General features: G+C 37.1%; 1 protein-coding gene across 8 annotated transcripts in view; it reads right to left on the reverse strand.

Annotated features, from left to right (window-relative positions):
• KMT2C (lysine methyltransferase 2C) overlaps positions 1–21801 on the reverse strand; it is a 189354-nt gene that overhangs the window by 87975 nt on the left and 79578 nt on the right. The gene's annotated exons all lie outside the window — the stretch shown is intronic.

Raw genomic sequence — 21801 nt, forward strand, 5'->3', positions numbered from 1 at the left:
GGGCTTGGAGACTTATTCTGAAAATAAAGGCAGATGACACCACGCTGTCAATAGGTTATGACTAAAAACCACATGGCTCTGTAAGCTGTAATGTAAAACCACAGACGCTGTAATCAGAAATGCAAATGGAACACAAGTATGATGTTCTCCCAAAAATCTTACTGGCATTATACAATTCTCTCTGGGATGATAATGCATTACATAACCCTGCACTTTCTTCTCATCTTGCCTTTCAAGACTACACAAATATCACCACCAAACTTTGAGAAGTCATAAATAAGCACAATTATTATTAGACACCAGAGAAATAATTTCTCAGAAAGAACTACGCAATGATCCTCCAGTTCCCCAGTCAAGAGAGAGCAGAGTCTATCAGTCTGCTTGTAAAAAATCACCCACACCTTTCTGATTCAGTTAATCAGTCTTTTTTCTTTCTCGGATTCATTACAGTCCCTGAAGCACTGTAACATCCTTTTGCACTTTTTCACCAAGGCAACAATAATTTTTAAGGCACAGCACCGTAAGATTTTCAGTAAACTTAAGAAAAAACAGGTCAGCAGCTCACAGGAAGGCATACATAATACACAGCAACAACTGAGCTCAGGGACTCTCATTTTTCACAATAAAAATACAACACTAACACTGGTGTGTTTGATTACTAGCTGAAGTGTCAAGTAACATCCAAATACAAACATAAACCAAATCAAAGAAAAGTTATATACTGCATCTGCTTAGTTCTTAGAATACAGACAATATTTATTCCCCTAATTCTTCTCTGTTTCAAAGCCTGGCATGAAATTAGGCATGAAATAGTGCTACTACAAGTCCACAGATATCAAAACCAGCCCATATGAAAATACAAATCACAAAGCTGTGTCAACAGCTACCTTGATATTCTTTAAAACCAGATGAAATGAACATCTTCAGAAAAATATCTGCCAGCACCAGAACTCATGGACAAGAGACAGAAAAAATATTAGTGTATGCTAAACAGAACTGCAGTGTAAAGAGAGAAAATGCTCTGGCAAAGAAATGAAAGGGGATCACCAAGGAGAACTACTGACAATGCTCAGTCTGTCCTGTGATCTGCAGACATCTCACCCCTACCCACGTCTAACACCTGCTGATGTGCAGGTAAGCTGCATCCTGGTACTTTACCAGCTGAAATGCAGAGCAGAGGAGAGGGAACAAGGTAAGCAAATAATAACATGGAGCTCTTGAAGGAGAGCAAGGCAGCAGAAATGGCAATTACATTTATGGTCTGCCAACAAAACCAAAATCCTGCAAGAAACTCCTTTTAGGAAATTATACCCTCAGTGAGCGCTTGCTGAGGCTGCTGCACAAGGTAAATCCTGAACTTAGATGTAAACCCATGAAAATACAGCCCAAAGCCTCTAAAAAAAAAGATCTGCAGCTGCACTGTGAGCCACACACAACCTATTTTGTCCCTGATGTTCTAAAAACCTATGGAGATGGACCAAGACACAACTCTTACAGGCCACACTTTTTTCAAAGATTTTACTCAGTAGACAAAAAAAATAGAAAGGGGAACTTGGGAGGAGCTAAAGTCCAAAATGTATCCCTCAAAAAAGTATTCAACAAGACTTTGCTGGATCCCGTTATTGACCCTTAGTAGCTATTTATTCAGGAAAAGAAAATTATGAAAGAACTGTAAGCACTTAAATAATCAACATTTATTAAAAGCTAGGAATAATGGAATAAAGTAGCAATATAAATGGCATTTTTAAATACCACATCTGTTTTTCAAAACCACCAATCAACCATGCTACGCAGCAATCACAAAATCAGAATGTAACTTTTCCCAAATGTTCTATGAATAAATGAAGAAATTATTGAAAATTAGGAAACTACAGGATTACTAAAAAACCTTGAAAAATGCTGATGGTGGTTTAAGGAACCACATAAAGATGCTGGAAGAAGAATGAAGTCCAAGTTACATGTAATTGAACCCTTCAAACCCATCTGCTAAACTGCACTGGCAATGAAAAGCACTTGGCAGATAAGTGAAACACACTTTGAAAACAATGTGGTATGTATCATCTGAAGCAAATAAAAAGCACAGAATATCAACATTTGCTGAATTTGTAAGAGAGATAAAGCAGTCTGAAGAAACTAATGCCCAAAGGGACTTTTTTGGCAGCAGATGTTGGTGAGAAGAGTTACTTTTCCAGCACTAGAAGCCAACACTCCTCTGAAGCCAGGCCCCATGCTATGACCCCAAAAGAACAGCAGAAATGTATTAAATTAAACAAAAATATTAAAAGCTCTGCTAAATGAAATCAGTAACAAATAAGACTTTACTACTGCTAAAACATGGCACCATGACAGCAGGAGATGGAATGAAGCAGTAAATCATGCTGCCCATGAGATGCATGCCCATATGAGGACAGTCCCAGAGCCAGGACAGGCTGTAGTCTCCAGTTTCATTGGTATGAGCACAAAATAAGGTGTTGTGGGAAGGGGGTGGAAGCTGAATTTGAAGGGCAGCTATTGGAAAATGGTCATCTGTCAAGGCAAGACAAACACTGTTTTGTTAATGGATCAAATAATTTTACATTCCTGTTTTACAGGAAAAAAACCCCAACTTTATAAGGTGTCAAAAAGCTGGAGAGGTAATTTATTACTTATTCATAGTACACTCAAGGAAATAAACTAAAGCAGAGCTAGCAGACTATTTTCCTACTCAGGAAGTCCTTCAGTGGTTACCAACTGTTCCTTCAGCAAGTTCCTTGTGCACTTGTCCATTGCAACAAAGCTCTGAGTCCATCCCTACTTGTGCTACTTCTTACTACTGTGATTTCCTTCATTTAAAACTATCCACTCCTCTTTCTACTTGATAATTTTGACTTTTTTGTTTTTTTACATCTGCTTTTTCAGACAGAAAAGGAACTGATTTTTAAAAGCAAAAGCTATGTCATCTTTAAAATTTGATTTTAAAATTCCTTTTGTTTACTAATCTCACTGGTTCAAATATGACATTGTTGAACATAATACAGTGGAAGAGGAAGAACTAAGTGAACACACAGAAAACAAAACCTGATTAATCTCTTCTCTGTATTCTAGCTCTATGGGAGAGCATCCTCCATGAAATAAGAGTGGCACAAACCACACAGAAGATTTCCAGGAAGGCAAAAACTCAAAAACCTCCTTGCTACAACTGTAATTGCACCAAAACCAGCTGAACAAAAATGTTAATTCTGCCTTGTTCAGCTCAGCTGATGTCACAAATCCTACTGGCTTTACTGGAAACAGATGGCCAAAGTGGCAAATGGTGACAAGAGCAGCAGCTTTTTGTTTTGGTATTTCTAACCTTCCTGCTGGCTCCATACTTTAGAGTACTCCAAAATCCTGTGCAAGTTCAAATTATAAAAAGATGCCTGTAAGACAATGAAAGAGTTTATCCAGATAGCACCAAGAACTAATCAGAGGTCATGTCTTATCATTTTATTGCCCTCAGAATTACTTTACAGTATTAGTGTCTCTGCAACCAGACAAGTAACAACCCTTAGAAGACAGATATTAAAGAAAGGCTAAAATACAGTCTTTGAGTAAGTACTTTGCAACTTGGTTAGTGTCCTAAACCTAAATGTTAGTACTGTGAATTGCAAAATGTTCTTAAGCAAATGACAAGTTTTTCAGTGATTATGAACTTTTTCTTTAAAAAAGATCAGGTGACACAATCTATGAGAAGAATAAGAACTTTTAATTTTATGATAGTGTACCAAAAATACACACAAGCCATCTGTCCTTGGTTAAACAATTTAATGTATTACCTGTAAGAACAAATTTCAAACAGTTTAGCTATAGAGAAATGCTGTCACACAAACCTGTGAGTGAAGAGCACTGGACCTTAACAACCTGTCATTAAGGAGAGCATGAAGAAATTTTTATATAAACAGTGATTAATGAAGTATGTTCTGTGGTGGTTCTGATAATCTTCATTGGTTACTCCATCATCTAGAAAGAGTTTTATATTGCTTGCAGACACTAATGACCATTAGCACCTCTCATGTCAAATACACTGGTTTAAGTACCATAAAGCACTAAAGAGCACAATGCAGTAAAATGGCAACATAAAAACAATTAATGGCTTTCTACTGAACTACTGATTAGAAGTACTAAAGAGAACACCTTTCCAGGAGTACTGGAAATTACCTTCTAGCTTTTTAATTTTATATGACTCATGTCACAGATTTGGAAATTACTTCAATTTATAACAAGTCAATCAGAGATCAGTTACTCCTCTTCCTCAAACCTTAACACAGTGACTCAACACATTCAATCAAGGCAGAAAGCAGAAGACTCTTTTTAAGTGTGGAAATTTCAGGCTCTCTACAAGTCACTATTTTGTTTCTCCTTCACACCAGTTGCCTCTCTTTTTCATCTTCATTAAAAAGTACATTAAATAAACTGTGTTACTATTAAGGCATTTAAGAATTCGGAGAAAAAAAGCATTCAAGTTTTGGAGGGGTGTTTTTTGTAATAGTGATGAATAGGTTAAAAACTTGCAAGAATCAAGTTTGCTAAGTAAGATACCATTTTTTATTTGAAACTTGAAATAGGTAGGAGAAAACATTTATTGCACACAAATTCTTCCTCATATAACCTGAAATGTTCCCAAACCCTGTTTATTCAGAAGCTCCACTGAAGGGTTTGGGTGCCTTAGAGCTGTGTTTTACTCATCATTACATAAGCTAGCAGAATAACTGCATGGATATGATCTCCCTCACAGGCTCCGCCTTTGCTGCTTTTTTCACACTTCCATGAAGAAAAAGGGTTTTTTTTTAATCACCTCCTCGTTTTCTGCAAGAGTTAGGATAAAGTAAATGTTTTCAGTGAGGCTAAGCTTTTCCACAGCTATCAACCAGCTACTCCCTTAATTCCCATCTAATATCCACCATGGCAGAAGAGCACACACGAGCCTGTTGTTTAGTTAGACTGTCAACAACAAGAAGGTCAATAATGTTTAATGTAATTTAAACTGTGGTTATTAGGGCTTCAGCATCAGCAACTCCAGGACAAACAAGGCAAGAACAAAAATCATCAGCTTTGGTTTGAGGCTGCTTTTTGGCAGGCTCAGAAAACAAACTATTGTGCCAGTTCCATTTGATTCATGCTCAGAAGGTCTTAAGAAGTGTGTGTAGACATTTCTTTGTGTTGGCAGAGCATGGGCTGAGCCACAAATTGTTGGAGGCTTGAGAAAAAATAATTGAGGGAAACATTGCTACATGCTTGTTGTTTAATGATCATCTCTAGGCATCTGTTACTGGTCAGTGCAGAACATACTGGGATGAAGTCAACTTTCTGTCAAACCCAGCACAGCTCCTAAACTCCTAAATCATATATAGGCATTCTGAAGTAGCTCAAGCATTCTATGGGGGATGCCATAAGGACGTTTATAAAGGCATTTAAAGTAAAAGTAGAATTTACTGCTCATACAGTCACACTGTGCTTCCAAAGGACACAAGGCTTGATGAGAGCATCCAAACTTCATTATATTTAATAAGGCCTAGTCATTTTATGGAATTTACTTCATGACAATTCAGATGGCCAAACAGTGGGTTACCATTTTCAGGCTCCACTGACAACACTGGCCAGATCTCCACTGCCTGCAGCTGGAATTGCAACACAGCTCTTAGGTAGGCACATCCACAGGGGGTCAAAATTTAGATTACAGCCTTGAGCTGTCCTATGTTGACACAAGTTCTTTACTGGTACGACAGCCAAGTCCACACCAAAGTTTGTGTCAGCATAGCACTATCAAAGATGGGATGTGTTTAAAAAGAATGGAAGTGTTTAAAAACACTTTCATATAAATCCTCTTCTATTTTTGCAAGTTTTCTGAACAATAAAGAGCTGGGGAAAATTCTCACAACACATCTCTAAATTCTCTTACATGTTATTGGAACACTTAGACAAAACTTTCCAGCCATTTCTGACAACAGGAAAGTCATTAACAAAAACATTTTGTTCATCTTAAAAACAACCTCATTCATGGGACTTGTAATTTGTCATGAGTTTCAGAGTGGGGGACGCAACTTCTGCCCTTTCCCTGCAGATCTACCCAGACATGACCAAGCTTGAGAAAACTATCTCCTTTTTTTTTTTTTTTTTTTTTTTTAATGTAAAATACTTCCACAAGTTTGTCAGTGAAAAATCACAGAAAAACCTACTCTCACTGATCATGACTGATCCTCTCCAATTTCCAGCACTGACTGGACATCATGTACCTCCTGCAAAGGTTCCTTCAGCGTGACAAGGATTAGAGGGGGGAAGTCTGTAATAAATACTCTAAGCCTAAGCACAAAAAGCCACTGGAATGGAAAGCAGACATCCCTAAGGATCCTGATACTGCTGTCACTTAATCATCTGGGGAATAGGAGTATCCAGCACACAGGCAGGTGGACAAGGAGCAAAGAGACAAAAGGGATTCACTGTGTGAATGAATCTGATGAGACTGGGAGGAGAAACCATGGATGGAGATGGAAGCTGAGGAGGAGCAGGGACAACATTTGAAGGGCCAATTAATCAAACCTGGGCACTCAAGTTGGATAAAGACCTTAAGGGAACTTGGGTGTAAGACTCAGGAAGTGGTGATGGGACAGATCTCAGTAAGAACCTAAGCAAAAGGGATGAGAAATGCTAAGGAGTGATGAAGAGTGGAATGGCTAAAAATATCAACCTGAACAGAAAGTCAGAAGTCTGAGACAGCTGAAATTGGATGAAGATTAGAAGGAGGAAAAGTACACTGTTCTCTGACACCTAGTGCTGTATCACTATCAGCCAGCCAGCTCAAATAGCAGTGCTCTCATGCAGCCCCAAGGCTTTAACCTGCAGTTTGGGAGGTCTGCCTCTTCCTTTTCTCCCTGACAAAAGGAAATGATACAGGCAGACAAACACAAGGCAACACAAGACATGGAGACAGATAAAGGAATGGGCAGACATGCACACGTGTGTGCACTAAAACACAAGGAGCATTACAGATCAAACGTGGATTTTGTGCATAAAATAGATGTTTTAAGAGAAGTCACTGACTTAAAGAAACCTGTTACCTGTGAGACCATGCTTAATTTACAGAGAGAAAAAAAGGAAATATTGGAAAAGGTTGTGGATGGCTCATGGGAGAAGAAAAGCACTTTGTTATGGCAACAGAGCAATGGCCTGCAAAAGACTTGCAATTTCATCTCCTCCAGGAAGCTCCTTGATGATACTGGGCAGGTATCACTTACTTTTGCTGAGTAAAATTTTTCTTTTTTTATTTTTTAGTTCTTAATCTTACTGTTAAAAGTCTTCTTTGCCCTGTAAAAATTCAGCCTTAATTCCTACATAGATTGTGCACTCACAACTGCACCAGAATGAAGAACTGCAATATCAGTGCAACCTTTTTAACTAAGTCTGAGTATTTTTGAAACTCCTTCAATTTGCCATCCAAATTAGCAGATATAAATAAATTCAACTTCTCTGGTGGCAAACGTAGCCTAAGACACATAACAAGGCCACATAATTTGCTATTTCAAAAAATTTACAGACAAGTTATTCACATGTTTATTACAGTAAAAACATTATTGAAAAAATCATGCAGAAATGAGGAAATCTTTCTTCTCAGCAGTATCTGCATAGTCTACATACCTACACACTAAACAAAAATTTAAAAAATGGAATATTGAAGAGATTTATACTAAGACAGCAATGTCCATCCTATGGACTGAACTAGGCACAAACTGTTCTGCATGTGATCACACAATTAAAGATTCATAATCAGGCCAAGGCACAAAAGACATTAATTGTGTGCAAAGGACACAAACTGTGTGCAAAGGATGTTAATTGTGTGCAGACAACCTGTCTTCTGACATGGCCTGTTTTCATTTTATTGTCTTAATAATGCACTCTTTTAAGAAAGATTTTGAAGATGCATTACCCTGATTTAACAGAAAGTTAATGTCAGCCAAAGTCAGTATATACACTCAATGATACATATAATTTACAAGGTAATAGAAGGGATGGAGTGACAAGAAACTGGATTATGTAGAGACATAAAAAATGCAAGAATTTCCTGCCTTTAATACCTTCCTCATTAGTGAGCACCTCCTTAGCATTCCTTCCCCACTGACTGCAATCAGTACCTTATTGTTCATAATTCCTATTTCCTTGGCTCTTCCTAAATTGCACTCTCCAAATGGCACAAAGTCATCATAAACAAAATCCTACATCTTCAGTTCACTAATTTCTGTAAATTGAGCTCAAACAAAGCAATTAGGTGGCATACTTGGAAACTACCAGCTTGAACATTAGTATCATTTCTTCCCTAATAAAAACTTGACATGTTTTATCTGGCTAGGGCTTTTAGCTTTTTTTTTCAACTTGACTAAATTAGACACTTATATGTATTTGTCCCATTGCTTCTCCCAAGACATGGTATTCCAAACCATATTATATAGTATTTATATAATATATAACATATTATATAAATTATATTATATAAATTATATATTATATTATATTATATTATATTATATTATATTATATTATATTATATTATATTATATTATATTATATTATATTATATTATATTATATTATATTATATTATATTATATTATATTATATTATATTATATTATATTATATTATATTATAGATTTAACTCACAACCACTGAAATAAATAAATAAGCCCCATGTCTTTCCATCCTGTTCCTTCACTGATATTCCTAAGGCAAGCATTGTGTAGTGCAACATCTTGACCTAGAATTTAAAACCCTAAAATTACTGGTCAAACATTGAAGCAGGTTATTCAGCTGGGCTTCAGGGAAGTGAGGGTAAGAAGGGGCTGTTTGTTTCAGTTTTGCAGAATGCTGCCTCAGTAGCTTGTGAAGAAAAAAGCTGCCAAATTTTGTAATGAATTCCACAGAACATTAAGTCTGATGCTTAGCAGAAGCCATAACTGTTAAGTAAATGATATCCTTTTGATGAATACCCTTATTTGAAAACAACATTGATTCTTCTAACCCTCTAGCAGCGTCCCAAAACAGATGTGCACAACTGCAAATTCTGTTTGCTTTCAGGTTTACGAAGTGTGATGACATTTTTACAATCCTGCATGAGCCCTTTTACCCAGGAGTAAAATAAAGCACAATAATTCTTCACCATCTGTTTGTTAATTTTGCATTCATTTAACTTTGCATTTTGAACTAATAATCATTTTCTTATAATACAGTTTGCTCCATTGGTAGAAATTACAGCTGTTCAATTAAAAAAAGAATAGTTTATAACACAGCTTTCCTCTAAATAATTCCATTGCTCTTAATTATAGAAATGTTAGTGCCATCAAATGGAAAAGAACTGCCAGAGATTAGTGCTATGCTTTATATGTCACAGATTCCCTTAGTAAATGTACATATTTTCTTCTGTTCCTGCACCAATTCCTACTTGGTCTCTTTTAACATTAAAGCCATTTTTCTCCACTACAAGATTCTGTGTGTTTATTAAGATTGTTACATGCAAAGGTACAAACAATTAAATGAAGCTTCTGTTTCATTTGTGACACAAAGTCAAACCAAGCACAGTCCTACTTCTTCATAATGCTTTTCCTTAATCTCTAATGACAGGACAAGGAGGTTTTGATATTTATATTTCAGCTGGTTACAGCTAAACTAGGGCTGGAATAATGTCCTAAAAGCTTTTTCTCACCATGTTTACAGTCAAATGGGGAAATCCCATTCCTTTATCAAAAGTAAAACCACATTGAAATAACATGAATAATACATCAGAACTAGTGAAGGGGAAACAATCTGGGTCAACAAAAGATGTGGTGCCTGGAGAGAGAGCAGGAGGCAGTCAGAGATTCTCAGAGCTCTGCTGTGGACTCTGTGCTCTGCTCTGGACAGGGCATTTCCCACACAGACCAGGCTGGAAGGTCACAAGCCCTAAACACAGACTGTCCCCACGCTGACACAGTGGAGAGTCCACTTCACTGAGGTTCCTGGGCTTAATCATCATCATCATCTACAAATAAACTCCTCAAGAGACACAGCCTGCTCAGCTAATTCATGTCAGCAGTCCAGTAGTATTAGAGAGCTGTTCAGATGGTTAAAACAATCAAGATGATTGCACTGTTTTCTAAAACCAATTTTATCTGATGGCATAGAAATCTCAGCATCAGATGACATCCTAATGCTGTGACAGTGCTAAGATAACAATTCTGCCACAGTACTAGGATCAGTATTTTACTTATAATGCCCATAAGACAAGAGATGGTTTACTACAAAATTGATTTATTTCAATTAAAGGAGTTCAGAAAAGGCTGAAAAACACTCAACTGGTGTTTAAGACTGTAACACAGCACTCACCTACAGAAATAAACTTCCAGACACAACAAGATCACATAAAATTAGGAGTGAAAGTCCAACCACAGGTTAGTGAGAGGCTCAGCTCCCAGTCCCAGCAGAATCCTGCACATCCTGACCTTTCAGCTTCCCAGACAAGCGAGCATTGCTTCCAGGGCCGACCTTTTCTGGGGGATTTATCCATCACAGCATTTCATGTCTGACAGGAAGCAAACATTGTGGAGGTGCCCAAGGCACATTCTGCTGTGATGGATGTGTCATGGTAAGAGTCTTCCCAATGATTTGCCATCTATTTCAAGTTATTCTCATTAAAAAACCTCACCTGGTGTGACATTTGAGAAAACAGAAACTCCTACTTATTGAAGTTATCAAATCCATTTATATTTTGGAAAATGAGCATTTGCCTCACAAAGCTGAAAGAATAATAATAACAACTGAACTGTCTTCCTGTGTCATTTCTCTAAAAGTTCTCCATTTGCTTTTAAAGGTTCATAATTTGTCAACACATCTCCCTGGAAATACCACACAAAAAACATCAGAGATTGTAACAATTTGCAGTAATTGAAAGGAAAAAAAGCCCTCAATATTTGCTTGGATATTTGGTTGGATTTGGTATTTAGATTCAGATTCACTATTTATTCTGCAGATTCTGTCATTCTTCCCAGTTCTTTGCGTAGCAGTTTCATAGTGAAGAAAATTTTTGAACAGAAAGGAAATACTAAAGTATAAATTTTTAAAAGTGCAAAGGGAAAGGCTAGATGTGGAAGCACTTGTAGTTTTATAAAAAAAAGTGCCTAGACTGCAGCTTGAATACATGTATCTGCAGTGAGACCGTGACACTGCAATATAGTGTATCAAGTCATTTTACCCAAGTTAGATGCTTCAGGAAACAAATATTTATTTGGTAACAGCTACTTTCCCTCCCTGATGTACTGAAGGGGAAAGTGACATCTTTGAGGGAAACCATTAATATCACTGAAATCACATTGTTAAAAAAAACCTCATGTGAAGTGCTGCTTTGAGAACACGCCACTTCATCAGTTCTTCAATTAATGTTATTTAATAGGATTCTTATAATTAATCATGACTATGACTCATGGAACACCTACACATTCATTACTGGCAGCAGACCTACTATTGTCTGCCTACTTCTTATTCCCAGGTCAGAGCTGCAGAATGGGGAGGACAAGTATAAACATGAAAATAAACAATATTAATTCTTTCACATAAATAAATTACTATCAACAGTGCCCTATTAGGAAAAATAGCTTTAATGCAATTAATGTCTGATTTCCCACTGAGGTGATGCACTTGCACAGGATGGGCAGTTGCTCCACATTTGTGAGGATTCCTTAGATGCCTCTCTCATGCCTGATTTGCTCCATGTTATTAAAAAACCACTCAACGACACCTGCATTAATGGCACTACTTCATACTGATGTCTGCAATATTTATGCTCAATCTGCAACTCTGGGACAGAACTTACACTAATGGAAGTCAATAACAAAATCTTCAGGGAGTTCAAAACTATTTTTTGCTAATGGTTTGATTCTGTGAGCTGCTGAGTACACCAAGCTCAGAAGTAGTTTTTAGGCTACTGCTTAAAAGCAAACTGATGCCAACAGATTAATATGAGTACTCCTGAGTTTTAAAGCATGTCTATAAGATATTTTTGAGGCTGGGTGAAAATCTCAAATGAAAATCCACAATATAATTTATAGTAATCAGGAAAAAAAAATCTCAGACTCTTTTGACTGGAATAATCAGAACCCCTTTATAATTCTAATTTCATTAAAGAGTCTGGACTGTAAAGCTCTCATTCAAAAAAAACCATGTGACTCACATTCATGATAAATTTAACAGACATGCTTAAATAAAATACTATATAAAAGGGAAACTGCTGTGAAACCTAGATTAGAGTCAGTTGTGTAACACTAAGCAAACAATGCTACAGCTGAGCAAATACACCTACCAGTCCCACTGAGGTATTTTTTCTTTTTATTCCTCTGCTATATATTAAATAGAAAGCTGCTGAAGAGGCCTTTTTATTTCTATAATGCTCAAAGCATAATGAGGACCTGTCCTTGACTGAAACTAACCAGTATTAACTCCAAAAGACTGATTACTCTTTTTTCAAAAATATAACCATCACACAAAAGGCAAAATTAGACCCTTGGACACCAACAATAAAAAACCCCAGATGAGCTATGGAAAAGACTGAATATAAAATATTTAAATCAGAAGCAACCATGAGTGAGGTGGTAATAAGGTTGGAAAAGGAGGGCTGCATTAAAACACCTACAAAGGTGAGCAGATTGGTGGTACTGCCATATTTCCTTGTGTAAATTTTATAAACTTACTGCTGGCATGCTGGTTAAGAGATGGGTACGGTTTCCTGACTTTTTAAATATATACAGAGCTCCAGTTTTCTTATTTGCTGAAAATACTAATGGCATAATAATTTAAATAAGTTTCTTAATATTTTTCATACATTTTAGAACGATATTTTCTTTTCTTGTTCCACATTCAGAGTTTGGGGCATTCCATTGATATTTTTTCTCTTTTGTAGACACTGAAGGACTATGCCATTGTTGCTGAGCACAGAAAGACAGAAGAAAGGGAGAGCCCAAGTATCTGCATTCTCATTTTCTACAGCAAAGCCCTAAAATGGGTCAGTCCCACCAGTAAAATGACACATTACCAAGGAACAAGGCACATTCTTGATTTGAGACACGGTGTGATTTTCCTTTAGTGGGTTTTCTTTGCTCTTCAGAAATCAGATTCTCTCTGGTTTTAACAGATAACCCTTCCCTTCAGATTCTAAAATCCTGTAATAGAATGTTAGTGAACTGCTATGTCACTGCCTTAATGCTCAGAGTAACATTTATGAAATACATCAAGGGAAGTGGGGAGAGAAGAAAAAAAAAGAGGATTTCTTTCGATGCATTATGAAAAAAAAGTGTTTTCTACCCAAGTCATGCAAAAGGAAGAAAAGAGGTCTTTGTGAACACACTTGAGCAGTTTGGAACACACACTGAACAATTTCACTTCAGAGCCTCCAGTAAATTATTTCAGTGAATGTTAGTGAATAAAGGAAACCTGCACTGGAAATTCCTCCAGGAACACAGGCCCTTTCATGTTTCTCAGCAAGGCTCTTCAGCTTTCACTCCTGGGCTGTTGCTGTTTCTCAGCCTCTTTCTGTCTGGTTCCTACACCTCAGCCTGCCCTCAGTGCTTATCTATCACCTATTCAGCATCAAAACCCTCTCAGAAACGTTTCTGTAGCCACAGTCTCTCTCCCAATTCTGTACCCACCTATCTGACATCTGGAGTTCAAGAAAGGTGCATTTTTCAAAGCATTCAGCCTGAAAAAACCCCACACTGAAAATTCTAAGGCTGACCCTGCTTTCCTACTCGATTGTCATGGGAGTGCTCCCATGGAGAGCTCCCTGGAACCTCCTCCTGGCTCCAGAGCAGGAACCCAGCAGCACCACTGCTCTGGCAGAGAAAAACAATGGATCAGGCTGAAAAATCAAACAATTCCCCCTTCAGATGAAGCCACACAAACCATCTTAAGGAAAGACACTTAGTGCTGCCTAAGTAATCCAAGTATTTTCCTCTCTCGTTTGCTGCTGTATTCCACAAATGCAGTTATAAAGGGAAAGATCATTTAGGTAGATTCACCTGCCAGAAATGGCACTGTGCTTCTGTTCAGATGGACAAAACTGTAGGGGACACAGAGCAATGGAAGCAAGAGAAATTGTAACTGGAAAGAAGTGATAGTTTATGAAAAATCCTGGCTCACTGTGAAAAGAAGTTCATTACTTAAACCTAAAACATATATTGGAATCCACTGGCCACTGACCCTGGCAAGGGTAAGCTCTAGAACCTGGTTCTTGTGGCCAAATAATGAACAAGGCACAGTTTTACTCTAAGCAGTGAGTTCCAATGTGCACTGACAGTACCACCTAATCTGCACACAAATTCACAGTATTTTTTTCAAATACTTGGAAACAAATAGGTAGGGATACAAAATAGCTGTTATTTCACAAAAGGTTAGTGCAAAGCACACCAAAAGAAAAATCTGAAAATAAAATTTGTTTTAAGATGTGCATCTTTTTTTCTGCTTCATCTGAAAAGGCAAATTTTTCTCTGAACTGTGATTCACAAACTAAAGCCTGCCTTCCTCTTGTAAATACAATAAAGATGATGAAAACAATATAAAATAATAACAATAGTTAAGCAAGTTTCACATGACCATGTGCTCCTTCTTCCAGGCAACAGGTCAGAATCACACTGGTAACAGGTTATCAAACAAAGAACTACTACAGAGACTGCAAAGTGACATTTAAGCATCTGCACTTGATAAGAATCAAACTCCATAAAAAAAAAAAACAAAAAAAAACTCTTAAAAAAAAAGCTCCATACCCAGAAAAAGCTCTTAATCAAACACTTTACTGATATTTGGTATATTGATACTCTACTGTACATTAGCACATAAACAGATCAGTGCTTTGTGTATCTGAAGAAAGGAACATCTTTTGTTTTTTGAGATGCTGTTTCTAATATGTGCTAAAGTGGACATGTGTCACACAGTCTTGAAATAAGTATTTCTTCATATTAGTAATAAACTTTTCCACTTGTAAAAATCCCTAAGACCTTCACAAGCTGAAGCATAGTACTGGCTTTACTGGAATGTTAATAATAAAAATTTTAATTATGGGAAAATTACTTAAAAAATCTGTATTTATTTTAAATGAAATCTGGCTGGGGAAAAACGTAATATTGCTCAGATTATTTTAGAAACAAGTTTTTAATGAAATACTTTCATTTTAATACTGTAGCTTTGTATTTTTTTTTTTTCACTAGCTGGCTGACTTGGAAAGTTACTTAATGGTAACAGATTATCTGGTATCACACAGTACAAATCTGAAGTATCAATCTATCTAACAAATGGTGGGGGGAAATAAAAAACAGGCCAGCTCTTCACTCAATAAACCTCAATTACATTGCAACAATTAACCCTTACTAACAACCGCTCCCTCAGCCATGTACCCAGACCTACCCAAGTATCAAAGTATCCTCAGAAAGGCTAGGAAAACAGACGAAGGATTTTTTCTCAGTAAATGAAAAATTCAAAACTAAAATTATTTCCAGACCCCTTCAATCATCTGACATGCTTAGCCTTTACTTCAGGCATATAATTCCCATATGTTACTGCCTCTTACTTTATGACCACAACTATTGAGACAGACCTGTCTAGTTTACAGTAATCCTTACAAACTTTTAAATACACCACTAAAGATTCACATACAAGCCTGGAGTCTAATTATATCCCAAGGTATCCATAACTTAAGTGCCATAATAACAAAAATGTACTAGAAGAAAAGAATCTCAAAGCTCCTAATTTGCATTTACTCAGTTTTAACTAATACTTCATTGTCTTAAATACCAGCAGGGATTTAGAAAAATATTTTTTATTTTGTTCTAGAAAATGTGGTCTATTAGACAACATGAGAAACAGGAACTGTGTTTTGAAAGCTGAGTCCTTAAGTCTGTAGCTTCAAAGATGCTGTGTTTTGATAGGTAACAAAACTCTTCTATCAGAACTTAATTTACATTTTTCTGTTATGTGTTTCACTGCGGAAGAAAAAACAGAATCACAGAGTCAAAGAATGGTTTGGGTTAGAAGGGACATCAAAGATCATCCAGCTCTAACCCCCTGCCATGTGCTGGGACACAAGACCAGGCTGCCCAAAGCTCCATCAAACCCAGCCTCGAACACGTCCAGGGATGGGGCAGCCCCAACTTCTCTGGGCAACTTGTCCCAATCCTCACCCCCCTCACAGGAAAGAATTACTTCCACTCTAAATCCAGTCTAAAGCCATTCTCTTTCTGTTTGAAGCCATGGAGCTCTGAGCAACCTGGCTGAAGGTGTCCCTGCCCATGGCAGGGGAGGTGGAACTGATGATCTTTACTGTCCTTTCCAAGCCAAATCTGTGATTCTGTGACCTCACATGAGCAACTCTCTTGTTATGGTAAAGCTTCTGTTGGTTCAAATGAAACAATACTTTAATCACTGTTCACTTGACAATGAGAATTAAGCTGCAGATCTTACTAAGTATCAAATATCTGTTCTCAAACTGCTGGACCTGCAAAAAATCTGAACACACAGAGGTCCCATGGCAGCTCTGTAACCTGAACAGATTTACCAAAGCTGTACTGACATTATTTATAGTGTTCCAGAAGAATTACACATGTAAATCAGAGCCAACTATGATAATTTAAAGATACCACAGCTGCTTTCCAGAACTTGGGAAATACAGCTATAAAACAATTGACACAGGCTTTCTGATGTCACTTGCAATCTCTAAGAACAATTCACATTCTTCAAGACAACAAGAATCTGGCTTTAAGTGACCAAAATCCAAACCATTATGGAACAGAGTAAATCATGGAAGATAATTTACAGTGTTAAACTGTCCCTGAATTTGTACCCTCAGTCAGCAAGGTCCTTTAAAAACAATGCTTATCCTCATCAGCAGGGAAATGGCTACAGATCTCTAGAGAAACTCTAAATAACAACAGAAAAATTCATGGAAAACTTGAATAGTCCACAGCCCTCATTGCTGAACTATTACAGTATGTCTCAAACATGCCAGGAACTGAATGAAACTACCAAACTGACCAAAAGCACATGCAATTGTCTTCTTGGTGACACGTATGCCACTATTTCTCCAGTCTTTCTCTAGTACTTCCTGTGCTGGAGCTCTCTAAGAGACAGCAACCCATAAAATAAAAAAAAAAAAAAAGTAGATGTTTTATTTTGGAAGAAAACTTCCTGCAGTACTTCCTCAGTTGCAGGACAAAAGCAAGTACAGGAAAAAAAACCTCAATAAGATAAAATCAGAAGCCACTCCCAAGAGCAGCCAGGTAGTCCCTCCCAAGCTTAGTGAAGGGAGATGAGGAGAAGCCAAGTGCCTGCTGTGTGCAAAAGCACCATAAAAAACTCCAGGGGTGAGAAAGGAACTTCTGAATCCCAGAGGAACTAATTTAGTTTTCATGTTACAAAGCTCGTCCTTGAAAAATGGGCAAACGCAGAGGACACTACCTAGAAATGGCATAAATTATAATATATTACATTCTCTTCCTGCATTTTTCTCTGGATTTAAGAATTAGTCATTCTTCCAACAATGAAAAAGGAAGAAGGGAGCTTTTAAAGCATCAAAGAGCTGCAGATTCTGCACTCTATCTAGAAAAACCCCACACCACTCCAGCTGGGTTGTGACATACACAAAGCCAACACCATCCCTACATTCAAGATTCTGTCATCTAAGCCATTTCTCACACAGTATTTCTCAACAAAAAAGTAAAACCTAATGAAAAATTGCTGTGGTTAAATGGGCACAATCCTCCCCAGTGGATGAAGTTAACAGTACATAAGGAACAACAAAAGGAAGTATCATTTCAGCCAAAGTGGCTTTCAACTTGAAGCAGCACAAATAAAACACACACCATGAAAAAACAATTTTCAACAAGATGAGAAAAGCACTGAGATTAAGGGGTGAAGATACATTCAAAATATGGACAGCTTTAAAAGATGTGCAAACATGTTCCCCATCTTTCCCCTCAATGTATTTATTTCTGATCTAGCTTGGTAGGCATCACACTAGAATCAAGTCTTGAGCAAAGAATTTAAAATAGACTTTTCATCACTATCATGTTTCTCCTATTCGGCCTTCAAGCAGATAGGAACCTCCTCCTTGATTTCCACCAGCACCGATTTCTTTGAGTTTTGTGTCCTTGAACTTGGAAACTGCTTCCTACATCTTATCAGAAGAGAAAGGTGGCTGGGAAAGTTATCCTTGTACTCCTCCCTTGTGCTCAGTTTGTTCAAAAGTGGTTTAAATACAATTATCTACTTAAACTCACTTTCTGAATTGAGCTATTTACATACTGGGGGACAAAAAGCAGTCCCCCTTATTTGGGACTCAGTAGCATACACAGTAGCTATGGCTAGACAATGTAATTGGCAAACTTTAATTTTCCTCACCTGGCTGCAGACAAACAAACAGCAACCTACTCAATACATGTAAAACAAACATCAAAATTATGAAATATTACTTAAAAATACCCGAAAATACTTTGGGAGCCATTATTTTAGAAACCAGTCTTGTTAAAAGCTGAACAAATACAAGCCTTAAAGGCCTCTACATTTTACATGATAATGTAAGTTCACATTTCCAAGTATCAGAAAACAGGAGAGCTACAAAAATGTAAGACTGAAACCAAAAATACAAGAAAAAGCTGTAAACACTTGTCCACATCTATTGTATTTTTTTCAGGGAAAAAAACTCTAATTTCTGTTTGATCAGATTCTTTTGCTTAGTTTCTCTTATTAAGTCTACAATTCACATTGTTTTTGCATCTTACACTAAATATCAGTAGAAACACCAGTAAAGTCCAGCTTCCTGAAGCTGACAACATGACAGCTTCTTTACCATGGTGAATCTTATATTCTTATCTTATGAATGATAAGAAAAATTGAGTTAAGTTTTGGATCAAACAAATCACTGGAACTTTTCTCTACCCCATTGATATTTTGAAGAGTTGTTTTCTTTCAAACTTTGAAACAAAATGACTCCCAAATCCCATGAAATGCTCTTGAAGTAGTGGAGGGAAGGCACTGCCACATTGGGGTGTTAAAGCTCTACCTTACACACTGTACCAGGATAATGAGGAGAATTCTTAGGATCATCCTGAGAAAAGCTCTGGCACTAGGTTTGGCACCAAGATCACCAGTTCTTCCTTATGGCTTCCTAAACCTGGAAAGCAGTTCTGAGAAAAGCCAGGACTCTCCCTTGCTGAGGGTAAGCAAGACAAGCAATGAGATGAACTGAAGCACTTCCATCTCAGATCTGACTGTGAATTCCAGCTTTTCTTTGTCCCTTGTCACAAACCAACGTGACACACAGCATTTCAAGCACCTCACAGATGCAGGTTTGTGCACTCATGAATAGTAAAGAATGGCAAACCCCAGACTTTGAAAGAAAGACAAAGAATCCACCACTGTCTAGACACAAATACATGAAACAAGCTGGTCAGGTGCCTTTGCCAGGCCCTCACAATGAGCAAATCAAAAGAGATGAAGAAGAAAGACACGCTAAGCAGGGTGTTTTGTGAGACATTCACAGATTCTGAGATCTCTGTAGTGCTGTGTTTTAAACCTTCAGCAAAGAAGGGCGCAGAGTAAAACCAAAATGGATAAAATTATGTATTTTAGAAGAGGTCAGTGGAGTATGCTCACACAAGCTTTACTAATGCAATCACAAGTTCAGTGAAGCCAAATGGACATCTCAACTGGTAAACAGAGTAATAAGAAACACTGTCATATCCAGTTAAAGCAGATTTGCAAACAATAGGCAGCCTAACTAATGAGAAACATGAATGTAGCTTACAAATTAAAGAGTTCCTCAAGGTAAGAACAGGCCTGAAATGCTCTCCAAAAACTAAAAGACCTAAACCAATGAATTATCAAAAGTTGGTTACACTTCAAATATGAATTTTTACATGAACAGAAGGAAAAGAAAATGTACTTTCCCAGAAAAGGAAAGATTCAGTAGTGCAGACCACATCACAAACCAGTTCCTCATGCCAAAAGGACTTCCAAGAAGACAGAAATCCCCTACCAAGCAAACAACAACAAACCCAAAGCAAATTTGGTGGCAAGCAGAGGAAACAGCATACAGCTTGGTTTTATTTGAAATATTTTTCTGTATGCCCTGGGCACATAGTTGCCTTTGCATGGTCAACAGATTTCAGAACATCTGAACAGAACTTTTCTTTTAAAATGCAGGAACATCCCATTAGAAAGAAGCCCAAACAAATAGAAGCACTGAAGATGCTGCAAACACAAACACATACTTTCAATTAATTAATTTACCTTTCATTCTAAACTTTTTTAAAATAACTCAAACAAAGATGAGCTTTTTCCACAATCACAGAGGACAACCAAGACTTTATACTTTTTACTGCCTTCTTAATCTTAGTGACAAGTTAAAAAGTAGTTAAAAAGTAGTGGAAGAATTATTACCAAGTATTACAGCCTGGACACAAGCAAACACTTGGGCTCCAAGCCAGTTCCAGAGAAACTCCTTGAGCAATCACTACACTTCTCTGTAGTCAGAAACAGAGAACTACAGAAGAGTTTGGTCCTTATTTTTTGAAAAAATAAAACAAATTAAAAAGGCAAATAAATCCCTGGTGTGATACTGGGATAAAGGAGTCCAATTCCATCTAGCTATTCTTCTAGAATCACAGTTGTGCCTTTCCTCAGCTCTCCCTGGGGATATCACAAGAAGGATGGAAGAGAATAACCAAATCAGCATCATTCTTCACTGGCTGACTGCTGAGCTACACAAAAAAAAAGTTCTCAACGGCTTCAGAAAAGACTGAATAGAAAATACACAGAATGGCACTCAATTCAACTCCTCTCCTCTCTCTGCACTGCCATGAAACATGTGCAACAGGGGGATCTAAACATTACTTGCAGAATTTGAAAAGATCAGTAGGGAGATTCAGCACAGCACATGAAAAGAGAGCTGAAACGGAAACTGCAACGCCAGAGATGTTCATTCTTCAAAAAATCTGTAGTTAATTCCATTGTAAACATCTATGCAAAACTTACAAAGGTGCTGATGACATAAAGGTGAGGCACCATCACCCTGAGCACAGGGAAGGGGCAAGGTACTGGACAGAAAGAAATAAAGAAATAACAAAATAACGGAAACAGGATGAAATTCAACACAGCAAAACCCAAACTTTAACAGCTCAACCAGGATTTCTGTTAAAAGAAATGACTACAGACAGGAATGAGCTGATCACAAAATGACTGCCAGCCAAAAACAATGGGCAAAAACTTTCAGCAGCAAGACTAGGGAAAAAAAAAGATTCAATTTTGAATATTCTTTCAATTCTTACTATAATTTTTTATACATACACAAAAATATTTTAACATTTTCAAGCTCATCAAGAACTTAATACTGTCAGGTTCACTCATTTCCAATAATCTTATTTAGAATGCAGAAACACAGAAATGAAATAATTATTCAAAATAAAGCATTTACTTAATATGAATAGAAAAAGGTACAAAAAAGCTGTATTCTATGGCATGAAAATGGCTGTATTCTATGTATTGAAAAACTGATGTGAAGCATCTTTTTAGTCCAAATGATGGAGAACATCTACTGCTATCTTGTGCCAAAATTTTTTGTTCCATTATAATGCAAGAAAAACAAGAAGACTCAAGTGAAAAAAGGCCTAAGCATAACCATGGGAAAACCACCAAAAATTACAAATATTTGTTGATAGCATGGCTGATTTAATATAAAAAAATAACAGTATTATTAAAAACCCTCTTGGGCATTATTAAATATGACC

This window comes from Melospiza georgiana, chromosome 1, assembly GCF_028018845.1.
Source record: "Melospiza georgiana isolate bMelGeo1 chromosome 1, bMelGeo1.pri, whole genome shotgun sequence".
Lineage (NCBI taxonomy): Eukaryota > Metazoa > Chordata > Aves > Passeriformes > Passerellidae > Melospiza > Melospiza georgiana.